The sequence below is a fragment of the Heloderma suspectum genome, chromosome 2 (assembly GCF_057233095.1).
Source record: "Heloderma suspectum isolate Gila_16-S chromosome 2, 16-S_ref, whole genome shotgun sequence".
In the NCBI taxonomy this organism is placed as follows: Eukaryota; Metazoa; Chordata; class Lepidosauria; order Squamata; family Helodermatidae; genus Heloderma; species Heloderma suspectum.
In genome coordinates, this window is record NC_139459.1 from 330,236,692 (window position 1) to 330,258,939 (window position 22,248).

General features: G+C 45.6%; 1 protein-coding gene across 2 annotated transcripts in view; it reads left to right on the forward strand.

Moving 5' to 3' along the window:
• Window positions 1-22,248, forward strand: part of PRICKLE2 (prickle planar cell polarity protein 2) — a 372,966-nt gene that overhangs the window by 211,269 nt on the left and 139,449 nt on the right. The window contains exon 1 of one of the 2 annotated variants that reach the window (XM_084840468.1): window positions 5,126-5,911. The exons of the other annotated variant lie outside the window; for it this stretch is intronic. The gene's annotated coding sequence lies outside the window, so the exon portion shown is untranslated. Of the gene's footprint in view, window positions 1-5,125; window positions 5,912-22,248 lie in introns of those variants that run through there. 2 annotated transcript variants of the gene reach the window in all.

Sequence of the window (22,248 nt, forward strand, 5' to 3'; positions counted from 1 at the left end):
ATGAGGTTGTCTTGCCCAAAGGCCCTCCAAAACCTGGAGTCAACATTTTAATATATTCACATATGCAGATTAATTGGGGAAGGAATGCGCTGAGATCACTAGTAACCTGACCACCATCTGAGCATGGATGTTTACAAGACCAAAGGCTAGTTCTTTGCAAGCTTGTGTGTTCTGGAGCAGCCATTTTAATGAAGCAGCAGTTTATATTTATGACAAGCAAAAAGCAATTCCAAGCGCAAACAAGACCTTACAGGATTGACTGTTAATGTTATAGTCCAGAATTCTGGCAGATCTACATCATCTTTGTTCCACTGGGTTCAGAGAAGCAATGCTGAATAACATCACCTGAAGATTTGGCCCTGTGCCTTGCAAGCTTAAAGCTACGATCGTAAACACATTTACTAGGCAGCAAGCTCTATTGAACATAGAAGGACTTAGTTCTGAATAAACATACATAGGACTGCACTGTACAAAAATTCAGAAATGCTTAATGCGGGCATCAGAAACTCTGTCAAATATTCACTGAGTATTCTGCTACCCTGTGTGTGTCAGGATTTTGTTTAACTAGAGAAGTACTTCTCTTCTTATTGTTCCATCACTTGCATTGCCAGGGGCCTGAGATATATATGGCCACATACACTGACGATAATGAGCTTTTCTGCATGAGGCTGTTAATCCACTATATCTAATTTTGGTTTTGTCGCAGAATTGAGATGCGAGCACTACACAAGCATTTCTGTTCCTGCTTTTCTGCTACATAACCTCTAGGTGGCACTGTGGTATAGTGGAATAGCACAAATACATAAGAGGAAATTGTGCTTTCTTTCACTTTCATAATGAAATGCCACATTTTCCCTGCTCTTAAAAAAACCTCACCCAAAGTCTTGATTAGACACAGAAGCGAAACTGGAGCGTCATGACATTGTCTAAAGAACCCATAAACAATAGGGAATGATGAGTGCATGATAAATGCCTTGTGTAGAAAAGCACAAGGTTAGAGCCACCAGACTTCCAGGGCTATGAAAAGGTAATTAATAAAGCTGTAAGCAAAATGTCAATGTAATAAGTAATGTCTATCCCTCCGCACACTGAATCTTCTGGCTTGGTCCTGACTGGCTTCTGAAGGCCAGCAAGGAGTAAATAATGAAAAAGGAAATCGTATTTGAAGCCCTTTGAACTTGGAAGAGGTGGGTAAAGTTAGTTTGTTCTAAAATGTTGGGATTTTTTGTTGGCTGAGCAGTGCTAGCTCCAGGTTTTTGAGGGCCCTTAGACAAGACACCCTGAATGGGCCTCCTTTCTCAGTGTGTCTAACTTCTCAGTGCCATTGCCACCAGCTGCTGTTGCTTCTCATCCTCTTTCTCATCATTGCTATTGCTTGCTTGATAGGCAGAGAGCCAGTGAACAAGTAGCCATGGCATCTCCTCCTCCTCACCACCACCGTTGTCTGGGCCAGATCAAGAGGCAGGTAAACAAGCAGGTTGCAGTGATGAAGAGAGGAGCATGTCCAGGCAGGGGGCTCTTGTCAGCAGGCCCCTGCTGGGTGTGGGCCCTTGGCAGGTGCCCAACCATGCCTACCCTTGACACCAGCCCTGTGGCTGAGCAGGATTCCCAGCGTTTTGCTGAATTCTCTTAGAAGATGTAGGCATCAAGCCAGCCTGCTTTTTGTAGTGTGGAATGCACTCTCTGCCTGTTAAGCCAGGAGCTGCTTAGGTTTCCCTCCTGTCATAGCAGGGTTGCCTTTGCCTCCTTGGCCTGCACACTGCTAGCTGTGCCTCTGGTACCATAAATGGGCCAGCCGGGTGCTGTTTTCTGCAGTCAGCACTCACACATTCAGCTACACCATGAGTTGGCTCTTCCTGCCATTTCTTCCTACAGGGAGCATTTCGGTAAACCCTTTACTGGAGCATTAATGAGGATCAGCAATGGAACTATCTTGATGATGTCAAGGTGATGCATGCCATATGCCAGCAAATTTGGAACACACAAGAATGGCCATCAGATTGGAAAAAATCAACTTATATCCCCATACCAAAAAAGGGAAACACTAAATAGTTCAAACTATTGAACAGTGGCACTTATTTCACATGCCAGTAAGGTAATGCTCAAGATCTTGCAAGGTAGACTCCAGCAATTCATGCAATGAGAATTGCCAGATGTACAAGCTGGATTTAGAAAAGGCAGAGACCAAATTGCCAATATCCACTGGATAATGGAGAAAGCCAGGGAGTTTCAGAAAACTCTGTTTTATTGACTATTCTAAAGCCTTTGACTATGTGGATCATAACAAATTGTGGCAAGTTCTTGGTGGTATGGGGATACCAAGTCATCTTGTCTGCCTCCTGAGGAATCTGTATAACGACCAAGTAGCAACGGTAAGAACAGACCATGGAACAACGGACTGGATTAAGATTGGGAAAGGAGTATGGCAGGGTTGCATACTCTCACATCATGCAATGTGCTGGGCTTGATGAATCCACGTCTGGAGTTAAAATTGCTGGAAGAAACATTAACAATCTCAGATATGCAGATGATACCACTTTGATGGCTGAAAGCGAGGAGGAGCTGAGGAACCTTCTGACGAAGGTGAAAGAAGAAAGTGCAAAAGCTGGGTTGCAGTTTAACCTCAAAAAAACCAAGATTATGGCAACCAGCTTGATTGAAAACTGGCAAATAGAGGGAGAAAACGTGGAGGCAGTGGCAGACTTTGTATTCCTAGGTGCAAAGATTACTGCAGACGCTGACTGCAGCCAGGAAATCAGAAGACGTTTACTTCTTGGGAGGAGAGCAATGACAAACCTTGATAAAATAGTGAAGAGCAGAGACATCACACTGACAACAAAGGTCCACATAGTTAAAGCAATGGAATTCCCTGTAGTAACCTATGGCTGCGAGAGCTGGACCATAAGGAAGGCTGAGCGAAGAAAGATAGATGCTTTTGAACTGTGGTGTTGGAGGAAAATTCTGAGAGTGCCTTGGACTGCAAGAAGATCAAACCCATCTATACTCCAGGAAATAAAGCCAGACTGCTCACTTGAGGGACTATTAAAGGCAAAACTGAAGTACTTTGGCCACATAATGAGAAGACCGGAAACCCTGGAGAAGATGCTCATGCTAGGGAAGTGGAAGGCAAAAGGAAGAGGGGCCGACCAAGGGCAAGATGGATGGATGATATTCTGGAGGTGACGGACTCAACCTTGGGGGAGCTGGGGGTGGCGATGGCCAACAGGAAGCTCTGGCGTGGGCTGGTCCATGAAGTCACGAAGAGTCAGAAGTGACTGAACAAATAAACAACAAATGGAACTATGTCTTTGCTTGGGACCGATCCTGCCTTGCTTCCAAATTAATTCTTGCAATCCTTGTTGTCATTATTGAGAAATCCTGTATGCTAGGATATACTAGTTACATTTTGATTTTTTTTTAATGTTGTCTTGTTTTTGTATACTACTTTGGAAGCCTTGCTGAAGAGTGGTGTATCAATCTTTTAAAAAAAATTTTTTTAAAGCAATAAACAACTTCCCAAAGATAGGCCACGTAGGTGACACCACACTAGATACCATAGAAGATGGTTGGGAAGGGACCATAGAACACTAACAAAGCACATGGTTTATGTGCAGAAGGTCCCAGCTTCAATCCCTGGTGTCTCCAGTTGACAGGATCAGGTAGCAGGTGATGGGGAACACAGTGGAGAACTTCTGCCATTCAGTGTAGACCGAGGGTCGGCAATGTGGTGCCTGCAGGCACCCGTGCACCCTGGACACTTTTCTTGGTGCCTACTGAGGTGGCCTACCCCTGCCACTTTTTTTTTTTAAGCTAATACATTTTCTTACTGGCAGCTGGGATTGTTTCAGAAAGAACTGGGAAGAAAGAGAGAGTCAGAGGGAAAGAAATGGGGGCAGGATGAGTTGGCTGTTGGAGTAGGGAAGAGAGAGTTTGACTTCGGTGAAATAGGTTTCTATTGGTGTTCAAAACGGTGGGTTCAAAGCAGTTATTTAATGTGTTGGGGCTCAGACCTCACTTCTGCCTTGTACTCCAGTCTCTTGGGCAGCTTGCTTGTCCTTTGTGATTAGCCATGCCACCCATTTCATGGTAGTGCCAGGACAGTTTCTCAAATTGTCAAATGTGCCCGTGAGTCCAAAAAGGTTGCCTACCCCTGGCATAGACAATGCTGCTGTAGATGATCTGACATGATAGAAGGCAACTGCCTGCATCCCTCAGATCTTTGTGCCACAAGTTATCTCCCAAGACCCTTATAGAAAATTGGCTAGGTAAGATAAACATTCATGGAGCCAGGGTTCTTTCTCAGAGAATCGGACCATTTCACTTTTCACTGGAGTCATATGGGCATTCAGCCGCTCCCTGTCTGAACTACCCATCAGTGCAAGAAAACAGGCATCACACCCACAGGGCTCCCATAACCTGTGGTCGAACCTCCCTATGATTTGAGAGGCACTGTATTAAGGACTGACGTTTCATAGAAATAATCTGGAACGGTGGCTCGGTTTGGCTAGGAAACCTGAGATTAGGGCCGGATCTGCACCTCGTGTCATATCAGTACAGTCCAGTCCCATCGTGGCGACGCTATATCCCTCTCGCACCTTTATACCTCGGAGCACACTCAGTGACATCTCTTGCAGTATTTTCGATAATACAGAATAAAAAGCGGGAAATAACACTACAAAAGTGGCATACGGAATATGTAATGTGCCCCCACGGTAATCGGCGCACTTCAGTACCGATAAAAAGCACTCGTGCGGATCTAGCCTCGCTCGGCATCAGGGCCTGCCCCAGTTTTGCGAGGATGGCTCCTCTGCAGGCCGGACGGCCGTCGAAGTTCCCGCGGGGGATGGCCAGCGCAACTCATGCCCGTGTCTGCAGAAGCAGATCCATAAATGCGGGTTTTCCCCCTCTCCTTCTTTCCGGGTAAAGGCTCGGCTAGAGGAGAGGAGGGCGCGAGGGGGGGAACGGGACGGGAGCGCGGCGGGTGACTGATTCGCGAAGGACAGCCTGATTTGCATATCCAAATGAATTACGGGCGCTGGCCGGCCCGCCGCTTGTTGCACTGGCCAGGCGCGGGGACTCTGACTCGCTGACATCACCGCCTCATTAGCATGCAGGGGAGGCGAGCGCTGCAACAGCCCGCGATTCCGAGCCTGGCGTCGGCCCGCCGCCCCTTCGCCGCGCCGGGGCTGCTGCGCGGAGCGCTCTGCGAGCCTCTCGGCCGAGCGCGGGAGGGAGCGGCCGCAGATTGCGCCCGGCGGCCTCGCCGCCTCTCCAAGGGTCGCCCGGCGACCTCTCGCGCCGGCGTCCGCCGGAGTCTCTCGCAGCGCTGCGAGAAGACATGGATGGTTAGGGGCGGGGGAGGAGGGGCGGGGACCGCGGCTGGGGAGGCAGAGAATCCCCCGGCCGAGCCGGAGCGCCGAGCCGGGCAGCGCGCCGCGAGCGAGCCCGACGCGAAGGCGGCGAGCGGCGGGCGCGCGTTTCCCGCGGATGGTTTCCGCGCGGCAGATTTCCCCCCTCGCTCCAGCCGCCCCGCGTGTGTTTGCTCGCTCGCTCGCTCGCTCCCTCCCTGCGCGCGCGCGCGCGCCTCCCTTCTGGAAACAGCCCGGACAAAAACGCTGCCGCTGCTGCTCATTTCCAGAGATCTCCCACTGGCGTGCCACAGTGTTTTGCAAAGGGGAGTTGGGCGGGGGGGGGGGGACAGCAGCGGCGGCGCAAGATACTCGATAATGCGGCAGTGTTTCCTGGGGCTTTGCAAGCAAGCTCGCACCGAAGGAAAGTGAACTAAAACGTAAAACCAAAAAAACTTAAGGCAGCAGAAGGAAGTGGGCGGGGGGAGTGGAGTGGAGTGGATTAAAACACGCACGCACAAAACCAACTTCCCGAAATCTGGACTTGGACTCGGTTGGAGCAGGTAAGCAGTGATGGTTTATATCTCCGCTTGTCATTTTAGCTAGCCGAATAACTAAGGATGTAGTCATGTGACAAGTTGAAATGCACTTCGCAATCATCCCCGTTACCTGGTTTGGAGCACGCTTCTATTAGGAACTGAGTGCTCTCGATTTCGAAGGCGGTGATGGCCAAGGACAGATGCTTGGGATCAGAGTTTCGGAGATCTTTCGTTGCTATCGACAAACGAGATACGAGACACAGGGTGGCAATTTTTTCCCCCCAAAGTATGTGGTTATGTTATGATGAAATACACTTTACAGTGTTGGCTCGCTGTGTGTGTGTGTGGTGTGTGTGTGTATTTTCTCTCCTAGTGGTATTGCTGCTGTCCACTGAAATAGTTAATTGCTTGCCTAGGCATTTAAAATCAGGGAGTCAAGAAGAAATACTTAAGCGACTTGATTTTTTCCCCTTTAAATAATTGCCACACGCAAAAATACCCTAGGTTGTAATACATCTGTCAGAGTTAATTTTACTGCACTAGAATGTCTGGAACCTTTGGGGGTTTTAAAGCAAACCTGTGATGACTCAGACTTCTAGCAAATGATATTTTTAGTGGGGGTGTGACTGTCTTGCAGCCCTTAGAAGATTTTCAGAAGGATGTTGACACAGAGTTGACTTCTCACACCTTTGTTTTCTTTAGCATCTGTCAGATCCCTGTAATTCTAGGACCTGGAAGATTATGACCCCCTCCCCTTGTGCTGTTGTTCATTTTCCAGCCATTGGCCCTGCTGGCTGGGGCTGATGGGAACTGTAGTCCAACACGTCTGGAAAGCACCCAGTTGGGGAAGGCTGGAGGCTTAAGGCTTACTTGGAAAGCATCCACACAGGCCACATCAGCACACCCTGTGGGCATGTCGAAAGTTTAATCCTGTTGTCCTTCCTTTTGTACTTCCAGTCACAGGGCTGTGCCAAGACAAGGGCTAGCCAAACCTTATGAACCACCAAGGATTAGTGCTAGACAGAATACAGCAAGACTAATGATTCCTACCAGATACAGCATCCATCCTATAGTTTTGTGTCACTGTTCTTTCCTTAACTTATCCGGTTTTTCTTTGATCAGTGATTCTTTGCTTGCACATGGGTTCACCTTAAGGAGACATGATAAGGGAGTCTCACACCATGATTTAAATGGCTGATCTGGATATATGTAAAGGCTTGTTATAGCTTTCCCATTACAAAAAAAAAAGTGTTTTCATATTTCACATGCTTTTATTTTTTCAGGGGGCTTCTGTTTTCTCTTCTTGTAATGAGCTTTAAGCCATTGTTATTATACTAAACAAAATTAATCTGTTTAGCTTGCTTCGGGTGCAGTTTGCCAGTTGTAACCATACACACACCACACACATACACACACCATCCTTTCTCTCTCTGATTGCTTTCACAGATGGGTAGGTCCAGCTCATCTCAAGGGATACTGAACTTTGAAGTAATTACTATATTTAAAAGACTCTGAAGCCTTATAATATTCCAAAGCATATTAGACGCACACAACCTGCCCCCCTTCACATTTTCTTCCTCAGTACCAAGAGAGCTCAGACATATGGACTTCCACTTGTTTGCAAATCAAGACTGTCCATATTGTAGTGGATTTTAAATCAAGGATAGCAGGGGGGAGTCCTTGTAAAATAATTTCCAAAAAGAATGGCCAAAGTAAACATACACAGTGGAATGCGTAAGATGATAAAATAATTTTGAGGAAGATGAGAAATGATGTAACGATCGCTCTGCGCTTGGAGAGAGGCTTGGGGCTTGGGGCTTTGAGGGTGGGGAGGTAAGGGGTTGCTACAGCTGAGAACTATAGTAACTCCTTGCTTCCAGAGAAGACTTTGCATAATGTCCAGTGCTAATTCATAACCTCTCCACCTTCTTGCTCTCATGTGCCAGGATAAGTGACTGTACTGGAGATGGATGATCTGTGTTGCTGTGAAGACTTTGGGGTTGCTGCTCTTATGCTAGTACAATGGGACATCCCTTGTCCAGTGTGCAATGCCAATATCTACCCTCAACGTCTGTAACACTGGTATAGTCCACTACAGAAAAAAGGCTTTTAAAAATTCTGTTTAGCACAAATGTACTTCAAAGGCATGTGCTGAACCATGAGTTATCTTGTATGTTATCAGAGTGTCAGCCTTATAATGTAGGTGCCTATATGGTGGGCTGCATCCAGCTATCTGCAATCGAGTCGACGGCTGAAAAATATAGTGTGACTGTGAAAGACAGAATCTTGCATTCTTTCTGAGGAATGAACAGAATAAACTCTTCTGTTTATTCAAGTGGCTATAAGGAATCCATTGAGCTGGGATGACTGCATGCTATCTTGCTGAGCTGGGAAGCAATTGAACAGCATAATTAAAAAATGCACAAGATAACCCATGGAGCAGTGCAGACCTTTTGAATGCACACTCACGCTATACAAACTGCTACAGAATTAAAAATCACAAGGCGTGCTTAGAGATCTGTCATTTTCCAGGCTTCCCTCCCCAGAAAAAGTACACTTGACATGTTGATGTGCCAAGTGCATGCAGTGGTGTTCTTTGAGTTGCCATTAGGTATCTGATGGTGCCTGCTAAGTTCGCAAGCTGTTTGGGAGGATGTATCTGCAGCCCTGCCATATGGGAACCCTTAATGGCACTTCCAGAGCCAGGCATTCGGAGGTCACGGGTGGGCGTGCCACGGTGTCATGAGAACAGTTTTAAGATCAGGAGATGTATAGGGACCTTGGAGACTTTTTTTTAAGGTTTTGAGACTTTAAATAATGTTTATTGTTTGTAAGATGTTAGGACTTACTTGAATGTGTGTTAAAGAGCTGCACAATCACACGTCCCTTCCAGAGATGGAGTTTTAAAAGGGACAGGGGGCAGGTTGACCTGTGGGGATGCTTGGAAATCTTGCAAAGTTTAAGTTTGTGATGGATCATTCTTGTCTACCAGGGCTGCCATCAAGGTTAGGCATGGTCAGGCACCTGCCGAGGGCCCATCACCCTAGACTTGCTCCACCCCTTCACCATTGCAACCTCCTGGTTCACCTGTTTCTTGCTCTGGCCTAGGTATCAGTGGTGGTGAGAAGGAGGAGCTGTAGATGCCACGGCCTATTTGCTCACTGGCTCTCTGCCTGTCAAGCAAGCAAGTGGAAGCAATGATGGGGAGGAGGAGGGCGAGGAGGAGGAACAAGAGCATCTGGTAGCAATGGTGGTGAGAAGGTGGGCTCACTGAAGGATGGGGCCTGTTGAGGGTGTTTTGCCCAAGGGCCCTCAGAAACGTGGTACCAGCACTGTTGCCTAACTGTGGAAAGCAAGACAGAGCAGGCTTAGCAGAAGCTTCCCCGCGATGGTTTCCCACCACCATTTCCTTATAACATGGTAGCGTGTTAACAAACAAACATGGGGATGGGTAAGAAGGCACCAGTGGGGCACAGTTGGACACTGGTGCCGTCTTTGCCTTCCATAGGATGCAGTCTTAGTTACAGTGCCATGAGCCTCCACTTGTGCCACTTCAGCTTGCAACCATCCGTGGCAAGAAGAAGGTAAGGATGGCGTTCTCTCCTGTTGCCAGCGACTCAGTTGCAAATCCAATAATACTATATGTCCAGATGGACTTTCAAATGGCAATAGGTTTTGGCTTTTTTCTTTTTTAACCTTTACAAGTTTACAGTTGGAAGGGATTCTGCTTTCAAATCCCTTTATCTCTTGGCTAAAGACCAAGCACAGAGGAACTCAACTAGAAATGTTCTGGCTTTATTATTACTATTTCCAGAAAACCTTTCAGTGTTAGAACTGGAGTCCCTGCCAGCATCACCTTGGCTCTGTCTGATCTACCTTCACTGCCATAGAAGTGAGAGGGAATTAAATTTTGATCATCACAAGGGTGTGAAGAAGACAGCAGAAGTGATTAGTATGCAACCCTAGACATGTCTACTCAGAAGTAGGTCCCATTGAATTTGGTGGGGCTTACTCTCAGGTAAGTGGATACAGGACTGCAACAGGACTTACCTTCTTCTTGCCACAGATGGTTGCATGGACTTGATCATTTGGTCCGTAGTGACCAAAACCTTTTGCTTATTTAAACATGTAGGGTTATATCCAATGTTAGTCCTACTTGGAGTAGACCCATTGAAATGAAAGGGGCTTAACGTAGTCATAACTAACTTGAGCAGCAGTCATCTCAATGGGTCTACTCTAGGACTGACATTGGGTACAATCCATAGGTTTTATACAGGGCCAGGGCATATCACAATAATTACATGCGTACAAATATCTAACAACAGATAAAAAACATAAGTAATTGAAAAAGTTCTTCACTGCCACCAAACTATAGCCGAAATAGAAGAGTTCTGCAGGGATTCAAAATCTAATACACAATACTGGATATCATTTTGGACTTGCACTGGGGAATACCATGAAGGTCACTAGATTAATTGGGGCCTCTCACAGTCTCTCAGCAGAGCCCACCTCATAGGGTTGTTATGAAAATAAAATGGGGAAACCCAGCATTTATACTGTCTAGAGGTGCTTATGTATTAATTAAATTATTTATTTTATTAATTGAAACAGTTATACCCACCCCTCCATCCCAGCTGAGACTCTCAGGACATTTCTATATGAGGCTTTTAACCTGCCACTTTACCAAGGCTTCTGCTTCCAGATCCTTGTGGGATTAAGGTTGGCTCCTTTACGAGTGTTTTTTTCCCAGGGGTTTTCTTTCTCTGCTTTTCTATATGTTCCATTACACAACCACTACATGGCACTGTGGTATAGCAGAATTGCACAAATACACCAGGGTTTCATGCCTCCATTCAGAGAAATACCAGAGTTTCCTTGTTAGGAAAAAAAACGCTACAATGGTTGCAAAGAACAGGAGAGGCCCTGGAGGACGGTGATGAAGCACCTGCAAACTACCGTTAAGTGATGAATCAGGAGTGCACAATAAATGCTTTATGTAGAAACGCTCTCAGGGCAACAAGCACTGCAAAACAATAAAAACATAATTAACCATAAACAATAAAAACAGCTAAATTGCAAACAGTAGCAGAAGTAATTCCAAATCAGTACTCAAACTAAGTCAGAGCGGATCGAACAGTACCCTGATGGAATGCATGATTTAACAATATAGCCAGGTATGATAGAAGAAGGAGTTCCTGGGAACCACCAACGAGAAAGCCATCCTCTACAATCCCACTGTCCACACTTCAGAGGATGATGGGATACAGAGAAGGGTCTCTGTGGAGGTAAGGCTCACCTTTGGAGAAAAGGTGGAATGCAGATGTGATGCATAAATACATTCTGTGCTTCTGACAGATCTTTTGGCTTTGGCAAAGTGTTCATGGAAGAAAGAAGAGTTCAGAGGGGCTCAGAGTTCATGAGATCTTAAGTACAATAAATGTGGCTGTCCTATTAGTTACCTTGTCACAAATGATCCTTTTTCTAAAAGGGTTCTCTCATGTTTTCAGATTTATCTCTGTAAACTTCCCTGAAACCATAGTTGTCTTTTACCTGGAAAAGAAGTCCACATGAGAGTCGGTTCAGCTGGTGAATGAGGACTAGGGTGGAGGAGTAGCTTCGATCCTCGCTCATAGTACCTTTGCCTATCAGGAGAATACAAGTTGGCTCTTTTATGACTGGGGTCTCCAATGTAGTACCCATCAGGCGCCCTGCCTCTCCTGATTTTTATTTTATTTTGTTAAGCTTTTAAAAAATTAGAACTTTTTTTTTTTAAGCTGGGAGGCTGGCATGCTGCAAAGCGAAGTCTTGCTTTCCAGGGCCATCTTTATTTGAGTTGAAAAGAGTAGTTTTGTATTTTGGAGCTCAGTTACTTTTCTTTAAGTCTCTCCAGTTTGCCTTCAGGGAAACTAGTGTTTTGTGACCAGCAGTGCCTACCATGCCAGTTACTTTGTGAATGAGCCCCCCCACCCCCCGTGCACCCCCCCCATGGCACCCGTTTTGCCAGAGCACCCATGACACTCTCTCAACGTTCCAAATATGCCCATTGACCCAAAAAGGCTGGGGACCCCCATTATCCTCTCACTCTGAAGCACACACATTTTTCTCACTTGTGCAGATTATCATTCTGTCACATACCGGCTAGATTAGCCCCCTACCTTGCTTATCTCTGGCTGTCAAACACTTTACTAACTGGATGCCCAGATTGGATTTTGAAAACAACAGAATGGGAAAGACTAGAGATCTCTTCAAGAAAATCGGAGATCTCAAGGGAACGTTTTGTGCAAAGACGGGCATGATAAAGGACAAAGAAGGCAGGGACCTAACAGAAGCAGATGAGATTAAGAAGAGGTGGCAAGAATACACAGAAGAACTATACAGGAAAGATCTGAATGTCCCTGATAGCCATGATAGTGCGGTCACTGAACTTGAGCCGGACATCCTAGAGAGTGAAGTCAAGTGGGCCTTAGGAAGCATTAGTAACAACAAAGCTAGCGGAGATGACAGTATTCCAGCCGAGCTATTTAAAATCCTAAAAGATGATGCTGTTAAAGTGCTGCATTCAATATGCCAACAAATCTGGAACACTCAACAGTGGCCACAAGACTGGAAAAGGTCAGTTTACATTCCAATTCCAAAGAAGGGCAATGCCAAAGAGTGTTCAAACTACCGCACAATTGCGCTCATTTCACATGCCAGCAAGGTGATGCTCAAAATCCTACAAGCTAGGCTTCAGCAGTATGCGAACCAAGAACTACCGGAAGTACAAGCTGGGTTTAGAAGAGGCAGAGGAACTAGAGATCAAATCGCCAACATTCGCTGCATCATGGAGAAAGCAAGAGAATTCCAGAAAAACATCTATTTCTGCTTCATTGACTACGCTAAAGCCTTTGATTGTGTGGATCACAACAAACTGTGGCAAATTCTGAAAGTGATGGGAGTACCAGACCACCTTACCTGTCTCCTGAGAAACCTGTACGAGGGTCAAGAAGCAACAGTAAGAACCAGACATGGAACAACCGATTGGTTCAAAATTGGGAAAGGAGTACGACAAGGCTGCATATTGTCACCCTGCTTATTTAACTTATATGCAGAGTACATCATGAGAAATGCCGGGTTGGATGAATCAGAGGTCGGAATTAAGATTGCTGGGAGAATTATCAACAACCTCCGATATGCAGACGATACCACCCTAATGGCAGAAAGCGAAGAGGATCTAAAGAGCCTCTTGTTGAGGGTGAAAGAGGAGAGTGCAAAAGCTGGTTTGAAACTCAACATTAAAAAAACGAAGATCATGGCATCTGGCCCCATCACTTCCTGGCATATAGAAGGGGAAGAAATGGAAGCAGTGACAGATTTTACTTTCTTGGGCTCCAAGATCACCGCAGACGGTGACTGTAGCCATGAAATTAAAAGACGCTTGCTCCTTGGGAGGAAAGCTATGGCCAACCTAGACAGCATAGTAAGAAGCAGAGACATCACCTTGCCGACAAAGGTCCGTCTAATCAAAGCTATGGTTTTCCCAGTGGTAATGTATGGCTGTGAGAGCTGGACTATAAGGAAGGCTGAGCGCCGAAGAATTGATGCTTTCGAACTGTGGTGCTGGAGAAGACTCTTACGAGTCCCCTGGACTGCAAGGAGGTCAAATCAGTCCATCCTAAAGGAAATCAACCCTGAGTGCTCATTGGAAGGACAGATACTGAAGCTGAAGCTCTAATATTTTGGCCACCTAATGCGAAGAGAAAACTCCCTGGAAAAGACCCTGATGCTGGGAAAGACTGAAGGCAAAAGGAGAAGGGGACGGCAGAGGATGAGATGGCTAGATAGCATCACGGATGCAATGAATATGAACTTGAGCACGCTCCGGGAGAGAGCACAGGACAGGAAGGCCTGGCATGCTATGGTCCATGGGGTCACGAAGAGTCGGACACGACTGAACGACTGAACAACAACAGCATCACACATGTTCAGTGGAAATAATGAAATGGGAAACCTGAGCTGCACCATCTCTTTTCATGCCTCCAGAATAACATGCAAAATCGAGGAGCACGTTTTCCAGATGGGAAGGTGTGTTCCCAGAAGTCCCCTCCCAACCCCGCAAAGGAAGCCTAATTCATGCTTCCTGTTTCATTCCAAGGACTGAATTTCATTTTGTGAAGTTCTTGGAGGCTATCACTAGTGGTAGGCAGGGCTGAAGGAAAAAGGGGTGAGGACAAAATACTAAAAAATACCAGCTTGTTTTAGCATAAAGCTCTTCCTGCCAGTAACTAAGCCTTAGGAGAGGCATTTCAACTTTTTAGAGCTTTTCTACTTGAGGGATTTATTGTGCGCTCCTGATTCCTTACTCATGGTTGTTTACAGGTTCTTTGATGATGCCTTGATCCTCCAGTTTCACTTCTGTTTTTTAAGAGCACTTTCCAGGGTTTATTTAGAGCAGGGAAAATAGGGTTTTCTCAAAATTATTTCTCAAAAAGAAAGAGCTACTTGTGTATTTGTGCTATTCTGCTATAGCACAGTGCCACCTAGGGGTTATGTAGTAGAAAACTAGGAAAGCAAAAGCACTGTATAGAATTGAGTTGGATCTCAATTCTGCCATCAAACCAAAAGTAGATACAGCAATTAACAGCCTCCTGCTGAAAAACTCTTAGAATGAGGAAAAAAATTGAACAAAAGCAGGCATCTATAAAATGATCAGCAGTCGGGGGAAAGGGTGGGACAATGGAAAGGGGGCATCTGAGGGACCCCCAGTTGGAACCCCAGGAGGGCCAGCATTCTGTTCACACAGTGGCCAACCAGCTGTTGACCAGGAACCCACAAGCAGACCTTCAGTTTGCACCACAGCAGGTCCTGGCTGTATTGTGGTCTTAGGCTGTGTTGAGGCCCTGTTCTGTGCCTGCCTCTGACTCCCTGTCCTTTTGATACGTGGCACCTCCTCTCCTCACTATACATGTGTATGTTAGGGTCGGGGTAAAGAATAGTCTTTTATGTTCTGGCAAGTTCAATCCCTAGATAGACGTTAAGCCAGGACAAGGCAGAGAGAGAAAAGTACTCATACTGGTTGGCAGCCTACTGTAAAACATTTCCTTCTCTGTACCTCTGTAGAAACTCCAAAACTGCCAGCTGATGCAATGCAGCCACATTTGGAAACGGCGTTAATATGTGGCTGCATGATGACTCCAGAAGCTCTGGTGTTCAGGCACCTTTCCCAGCTTTTGCAATGAATGGCCTAACTCACCTCCCTAGGCATCTTGTTGTAACTGGAGGAAGCAGTTACAACATTTGTAACTGTTACAAATATTATAAATCCCTTTGTAAATAAATACAAAGTTACAACTATTTCCAGAATCTGGAACTCCCTTTTAAAGGAGTTTTAAACCCCCCTTTCAGGTCAGGCCGTGTACTAATATGGAAATAGTTAAAACTGTAAAACATACTTACCTAGACTTGTGTTGCGTGCCTGATCCACTTTGGCTTCTTAGGGCCAAAACATATATTACTTCTTAGGGCCAAAACATATATTACTTTAAATCTATATCTAGAAAGTACGTCTTTAAAAAAAAATACCGTAAAGTAGGCTCAAGAGTCCTGGTCCAGATCTTAACTCCTCCATTCCCCAGTAACCCTCGGTCCTCCACCAACTCTAGAATAAAAACGAGAAAAAATGTAGCTGCTAGGTAAGTATTTAAAGTAATGTCTGTTTTGGCCTTTATATTCTCATGATTTTTACCCATTGGTTTCTTCCAACATCAATGAGTGTTTTGAACAACACACAGTTTTGTGTGTGTGTGTTGTTGATTAAGTGCTGTTTAAACAACTATCCTGGGGTAAGCATATAGAAAGATTTGTGCCTGTAAGCGTTATTATGCAGTGCACTGATATGATATGACCCTGCCTCCCATAGTTCCAAGTGAAGTATTGCCTCTAGGGTCTTATCCGATGTGGCTGGATCAGCGTATGAAACTGTCAAAACACAGTGGGTTCAACAGAGATGAACCTGAAGGTGCACTTGCACAAAGGAACAATGCTTAATGAGTTTGAAGTTGGTTATATGCTAGACATGGGGCTCTGGGGGGTGGCGAGGGAGGGGGGAAATCTGCAAAGGTCAACTTGCTTTCAGCCCCTGTGACATGAATAGCAATGGTCTGATAATGCAACCCAATCTGACAGAATTCAAACTCCCAAGATCAATCCACATGGCTGTTGTTTGGGGAGTTCTTGGCACTGTATTTTCACTGGGCAGACTGCCACATCCCACAGACTTACTGGCAGCTGAGCAGTACCCGTTGCTGACGCCTCAGACCCTTTCATTCATGTCAGTCCCTAAAGGAACGACTTTGTATGTACTGTTTTGTGACCACAGTGTGGCATCTGGCCTCAAACTAGTTATGATAATCCTTCTAAGCAACACAGGTTTATTTGAGTCCAGTTCCCTGGTAGGTCCTGCCTATGAATCTTTCACAGTGTCGCTGGTGTGGACCGTTGCAAAATTACATTTTCTTATGCAACTGGCCATTTCCTTGCAACCTTGGAGGCCTTCCTGGACACAACCACTTTCCCCCAAGGAAAGACACATCTGTACAACCTGGTTAATCAGGTTTTTATGGATCATTGCAAGCTGTGTAACTCAAGTAGGGCTGGTGGTATAGGATGCGATTTCCACCAATGCACTTTGCCCTTCTAGGATTGGTTCATTTAAAGTCCTTTCTTTTTAGAGGGGTGAGGACGATTGATTCTGCCATTTCTGGGCTGAGAGCCATCCACTTTTAGAAAAAGGAACACTAAAGGCAATGCAGAAAAGATGTCAGGGCAAAACTTTACCATCTCTAAGTAAATTCAGCCACCTCAGCTTGCTTGGTGGGGAAATGCTGGCAAGGAACAGAAGAGACTTATATAGTGCCCAGACTCTTGCCTTGTGTTAGTTAGACCAAAATAAATGGGAACTTAGCCATGAATAGAATAGGCTGCCATCATACCTCTTCTGACACCCATTCAGTTTTGGCTCACAGAACAAATTCCTGGGCTCAGAATTCTATCATTCCAAGTATATGTCTTTTGGATGAAGCTCCACATGATGGATCTTGGAGTTCTAGTAAAAAAAACAATGTCAATCCTGCAAGCCTGAAGACTGCCTGCCCCTGATCTACCTATTTAAAGGCTCACAATGAAACACAATCAAAACAGCAGACCATTTGATATAAAACCTTTAAAAACCAGAAAAGCAAACACCCAGTTTGTTCCATCTCCAGCAACCCAAAGGCCTTCCTTTAAACAGAGATGTTGACTAACTTTCTAGAGAGAGTTGGTGGAGGATCCCTGTGTCTCATAGGCCAGGAGTTCCAAGATGTGAAGCTACTTCACGGAGAGCAGATCTACTGCTGTTACAAAGGTACACAAAGCAGGCCATCCCCTCAAGATCTTAATGTATGAGGGGAACATACCAGAGGAGGCCCAGAACATTGACCAGTCCCTGTTACCAATCTTGCTGCCCTGTTTGGATCAGCTGACGTTCTCAGGCCATTTTCAAAGGCAGCACCATGTATAACACATTACAGTAAAACAAGAGGTTACCAGAGCATGGATTACTGTAGCTAGGCTATCTCTGTCCAGATAGGGTCTTAGTTGGTATATCAGCCTAAGCTGATACAATCAGGGCCAGAAATATTGGAACAAGGATAACTGTTTTGGCAGTTGGCCTCTGTACACCACCACATTGAAGTTGAAAGGAAACACACCCAGATGGGAGCAAAGTCAGGACTTTCAGCTGTAATTCAAGGGGTTTGACAAAAGTGGGGCACTAACCATTCAGGAAGGACAGCCAGTGGCATACACACATACCCATCGTTGGTGGCTCATAAGTAATGGAACAAACCAACATCATTTCAAACTTAAGGATCGCCTTTAATACCTAGATGAAAATCCTTTGCAGTCAATGACTGCCTGAAGTCTGGAAACCATGGACATGACCAAATGCTGCGTTTCCCCCCTCGAGATGCTTTGCCAGGACTTTACTGCAGCTGCCTTTGGCTGCTGCTTGTTTGTGGGTCTTTCTGCCTTCAGTCTTCAGTAAGTGAGAAGCATGCTCTATTGGATTGAGATCAGGTGACTGACTTGGCCATTGAAGAACATCCCACTTCTTTGCCTTGAGAAACTCTTGGGCAGCTTTTGCTGTATGTTTTGGGTCATTATCCATCTGCAATATGAAGTGGCGTCCTATCATTTTGGCAGCATTTGGCTGAATCTGAGCAGAAAGTATAGCCCTCTACATGTCAGAATTCATCCTGCTGCTTTTATCAGCAGTCAGGTCATCAATAAACACCAGTGACCCGGTTCCATTGGCAGCCATACACGCCCATGCCATAACACTGCCTTCACCATGTTTGACAGATGATGTGGTATGCTTTGGATCATGAGCTGTTCCTTTCCTTCTCCATACTTTTCTCTTCCCATCATTCTGGTACAAGTTAATCTTGCTTTCATCAGTCCAAAGAATTGTATTCCAGAACTGGGCAGGCTTTTTTAGGTGTTTGCTGGCAAAGGCTAATCTGGCCTGTCTGTTCTTGAGAGTTACCAGTTGTGAAGCCTGTGTATTTACATTCATAAAGCCGTCCCTTGACTGTAGATATTGACAATGACATGCCTACCACCTCAAGAGCGTTCTTGACCTGGCTAGGTGTTGTGAACGGGTTCCTCTTCACCATGAGCAGAATTCTGCAGTCATCCCCTTTAGTTGTCTTCCGTGGTCTTACAGGCCTTTTGCTGTTGCTGAGCTTGCCAGTTAATTCCTTCTTTTTCAGGATGTTCCAAACTGTTGTTTTGGCCACGCTCAATGTTTTTGCTATCTCTCTGATGGGTTTACTTTGTTTCCTCAGCCTAAAGATGGCCTCCTTCATTCACAGGGACACCTCTTTGGACTTCATGTTGGGAGTTCCAGTGAACAGCTACCAAATGCAAATGTAACACTCAGAACCACCTCCAGGCCTTTTATCCGCTTGCTTGGTCATGGGGTACCCAGGAAACAGGCCACACCTGGCCATGCAGCTGCTTGTCAGCCATTCGTTCCATTACTTATGAGCCACCAATGATGGGGGGGCGTGTATGCCACTGGCTGTCCTTCCTGAATGGTTAGTGCCCCACTTTTGTCAAACCCCTTGAATTACAGCTGAAAGTTCTGACTTCGCTCCCATCTGGGTGTGTTTCCTTTCAACCTCAATGTGGTGGTGTCCAGAGGCCAACTGCCCAAACAGTTATCCTTGTTCCAATATTTCTGGCCCTGACTGTAAATGGTGCTTCACATCAGTGAGACCACCTATGCTTCCAGTAACAATGCTGGGTCCAAGAGCACCCCCAAACTGTGAACCTGATCCGTAAGGGGGAGTGCAACCCCCTCCTGAACAGATCAAACACTTCTCAGCCAGGCAGATGACAGTAGCTCCATCTTGTCTGGATGAAGTCTCAGTTTATTGACCCTCATCCAGTCCATTACTGTACTAAGACACTGATTCAAAACACCCACCTCCTCACCTGGGTTTGATGAAGAGGAGACATAGAGCTGGGTATCAACAATATATTGGTGACGCCTTAGTCCAGTTCTCCCTCCCCCCATCCCCGCAGTGGTTTCTTGGAGATACTGAACAGCATGGAGGATAAAATAGAGCCCTGTAGAACCCCATAGCATAACAGCCAAGGCACAGAGCATAACTTTCTGAAATTGGCCATCCAAGTAGGAGTGGAACCACTGCAATGCGGTACCTCAAGCACCTAGCCCAGACAGCCTATCCAGAAGGTTACCATGGTTTATGCTATCAAAAGCCACTGAGAGGTCCAAAAGAACCAACAGGGTTGCAAAAAGCCCCCACCCTCGGTCCCTCTCTTGGCAGAGGTCATCCCACGGGGCGACCCAGGCGGTTTCCAGTCAAAAACCAGGCTTGAAGCCCGACTGAAATGGATGTAGATAATTTCATTCAAGAGTGTTTGGAGTTGACCAGCAGCCACCCACTCGTTGCCCAGAAGGGGATGTTGGCAACCAGCCTATACGTGGTAACATCCATACCCCCCTCCCCGAAAATCACCCCTATTTGGAGGAGCCAAATTCGCCACCCTCTCCCAACCATCAGATTGCCAAAATATAGCATTGTTTATTAGACTTGGACTCTGCTGTAAGTTCTGTTTACAAACAGAACAGAATGTTGGAAGGGAATGCTGAAGTCTTGCATTATTCTGGTGTGCGAATGCATGCGCGTAAATTTTTTATTCAGCCTGACAAACTGCTATCATCTGCCTCGGCTGGCCCTCTTTGTGCTACTCATCAGATTTCTGGAAAGGAGCTTGCTTGTGTTGTGAGTTAGATAATTCTATTTGCTTTGCCCTGCAATTTCAGCCCAAGAGTATTTCTGTCCGATGCAATTTTATCAAATTCACTCACACCGTGGTAATAGAGAAGAGATAAGATAGCCTAAGAACCATTCTCGCAGCTTCTTCTAATAGATTGAGAAATTCCAACATACGGATTGCCTTGGAAGTCAACCCTTACCTATGTTTTGTACAGCTGTCATTATTGAGAGGATCAGCTTCTTCTCCTAGCCTTTTTAAAGTGAGGACACAGAATGAGTGAAGATAAATGGCAGTGTAATGTAACATATCCAGTAGGTGGCAGTCTGCTGCCCCACACCCCTTTTCTTGAATCTATATAGAAAAGAGTTTCTGATACTACGAGGGCTTTCTGTGTTTATGTCTAAGTAGGCTGCAGTTCTGCTTCCAAATGTATATAAAATTCATTACCTAGTGTACATTGGTATTAGGGTTGCACCAGATGTTTATCTGCTTTGATCTTCTGGTGGAAAGTAGTATGGGAAGAGTGGGGTGGGGGTGGAAAAAGGAAATATTTCCCCAAAGCCTGCTAATAGTGTGACTGTTCACTCTTTTTCATTTCTTCTATTATTTCTCTTATTTGCTACAACACCATTTTTTCTCCTTCTAATGAATGTGTTATATTCTGTACAATCCCACATGTACAATCCCAGCTAATCATGGATGACATGGTGAATCCATGTAGACCAATCAGATTTATCTACATGCTGATATCTCTGAGGGTAAATGGAGCCAATTCAGAGAGAGGGTGATGAGTAGCATCCAGGGTTAGTTCTACTTAGAGTAGACCCATTGAAATGAATGGGACTTACGTTAGCCATGACTTTCAATGGGTCTACTCCTCCTAGGACTAACATTGGATACTCTCCACCCCCACAAAAGAATAATACGTACTATGTATCACAGGCTTTAAGCGGTCCTGACAGAGAATGATTTTCTGAATGGCTGCTCTTTATGAGTGTGCTGGGATTTGACCATGGATCTTCACCCATGCTTACCTTGTGCGTGGATCTCCCTGAGCAGGCAGACATCCACAGATCCACCCACCAGCTTGCCAGGGGCAAGTACCTGTGGCAAAAAGGGTGTCCAGCTGCACCCATTCCCTGCGTTAAGCTCTCCCTTGTGCTGTGGTTTGGGGTAGATAAGAAACAAGCAGAGTCTTTCCAATCTTCTCTCTATCCCTGCGCAAATGAGAGAAATCCTTGTGTCTCCCTCCAGCCTTCTGAGTGTGCGAGAGCAAGAGAGGCAAGGTCTTATCTCTCTTGTGCTGTGGCTTGGATAAGATAAGAAACAGCAGGCGTCTCTCCATTTCTTACCTTCTCAATAGCCCAGCAAAAATAATGACAGAAATCCATGCCTCTCCCACAGGCTCTCTGCAAATGCCAGAAGACATGGGAGAGGGGAATGGGGTTGGTGGTATGCACAAATATTTATTCTATTTATTGAAAACCACCTGAAAACTCTCCCAAAACAGTATAACAGAGGATGGGTAGTAAGCCAAACCAATATTTGTGGGCCCCTGTCCCTGACCCTGTGAGCTAAAATCCAGTCTATGTTTTCTCCCCACTCTGAGAGGAGCATGAGAGGACCTCAGAAGTCAGCACACAAACTTAAGGTTCACTCCACGTATCTGGGGGCAAAGTACCATCCAAACAGTTGTGCTTTATAGCCGTGCTGGGATTTGAACCTGAATCTTCTCATTGTAAGGCTCCAACTTTAAGCCTGTTTTCTTGGAAGTGAGTCCTGCTGATTTCAGTGGAACTTATTTTCCAAGTATTTCTGTTACTCAGTTTTAGCCAAGTGCTCTGTTCTCTACACCAGTCCTGGCACCAATGCTTGGAGAATTCATTTAGAAGTAACTTTGGCGAGGAAGTTAAAACTAAATTAGATTAAATTAAAATCCTATTGATGGAAGGGGGAGAGAGAGGAGGAGGAGCAACAACAGCTGGGGAGGTTGGTTCTGCTGACAAGCCAGGAGGAAACTGCAGTGAGCTACA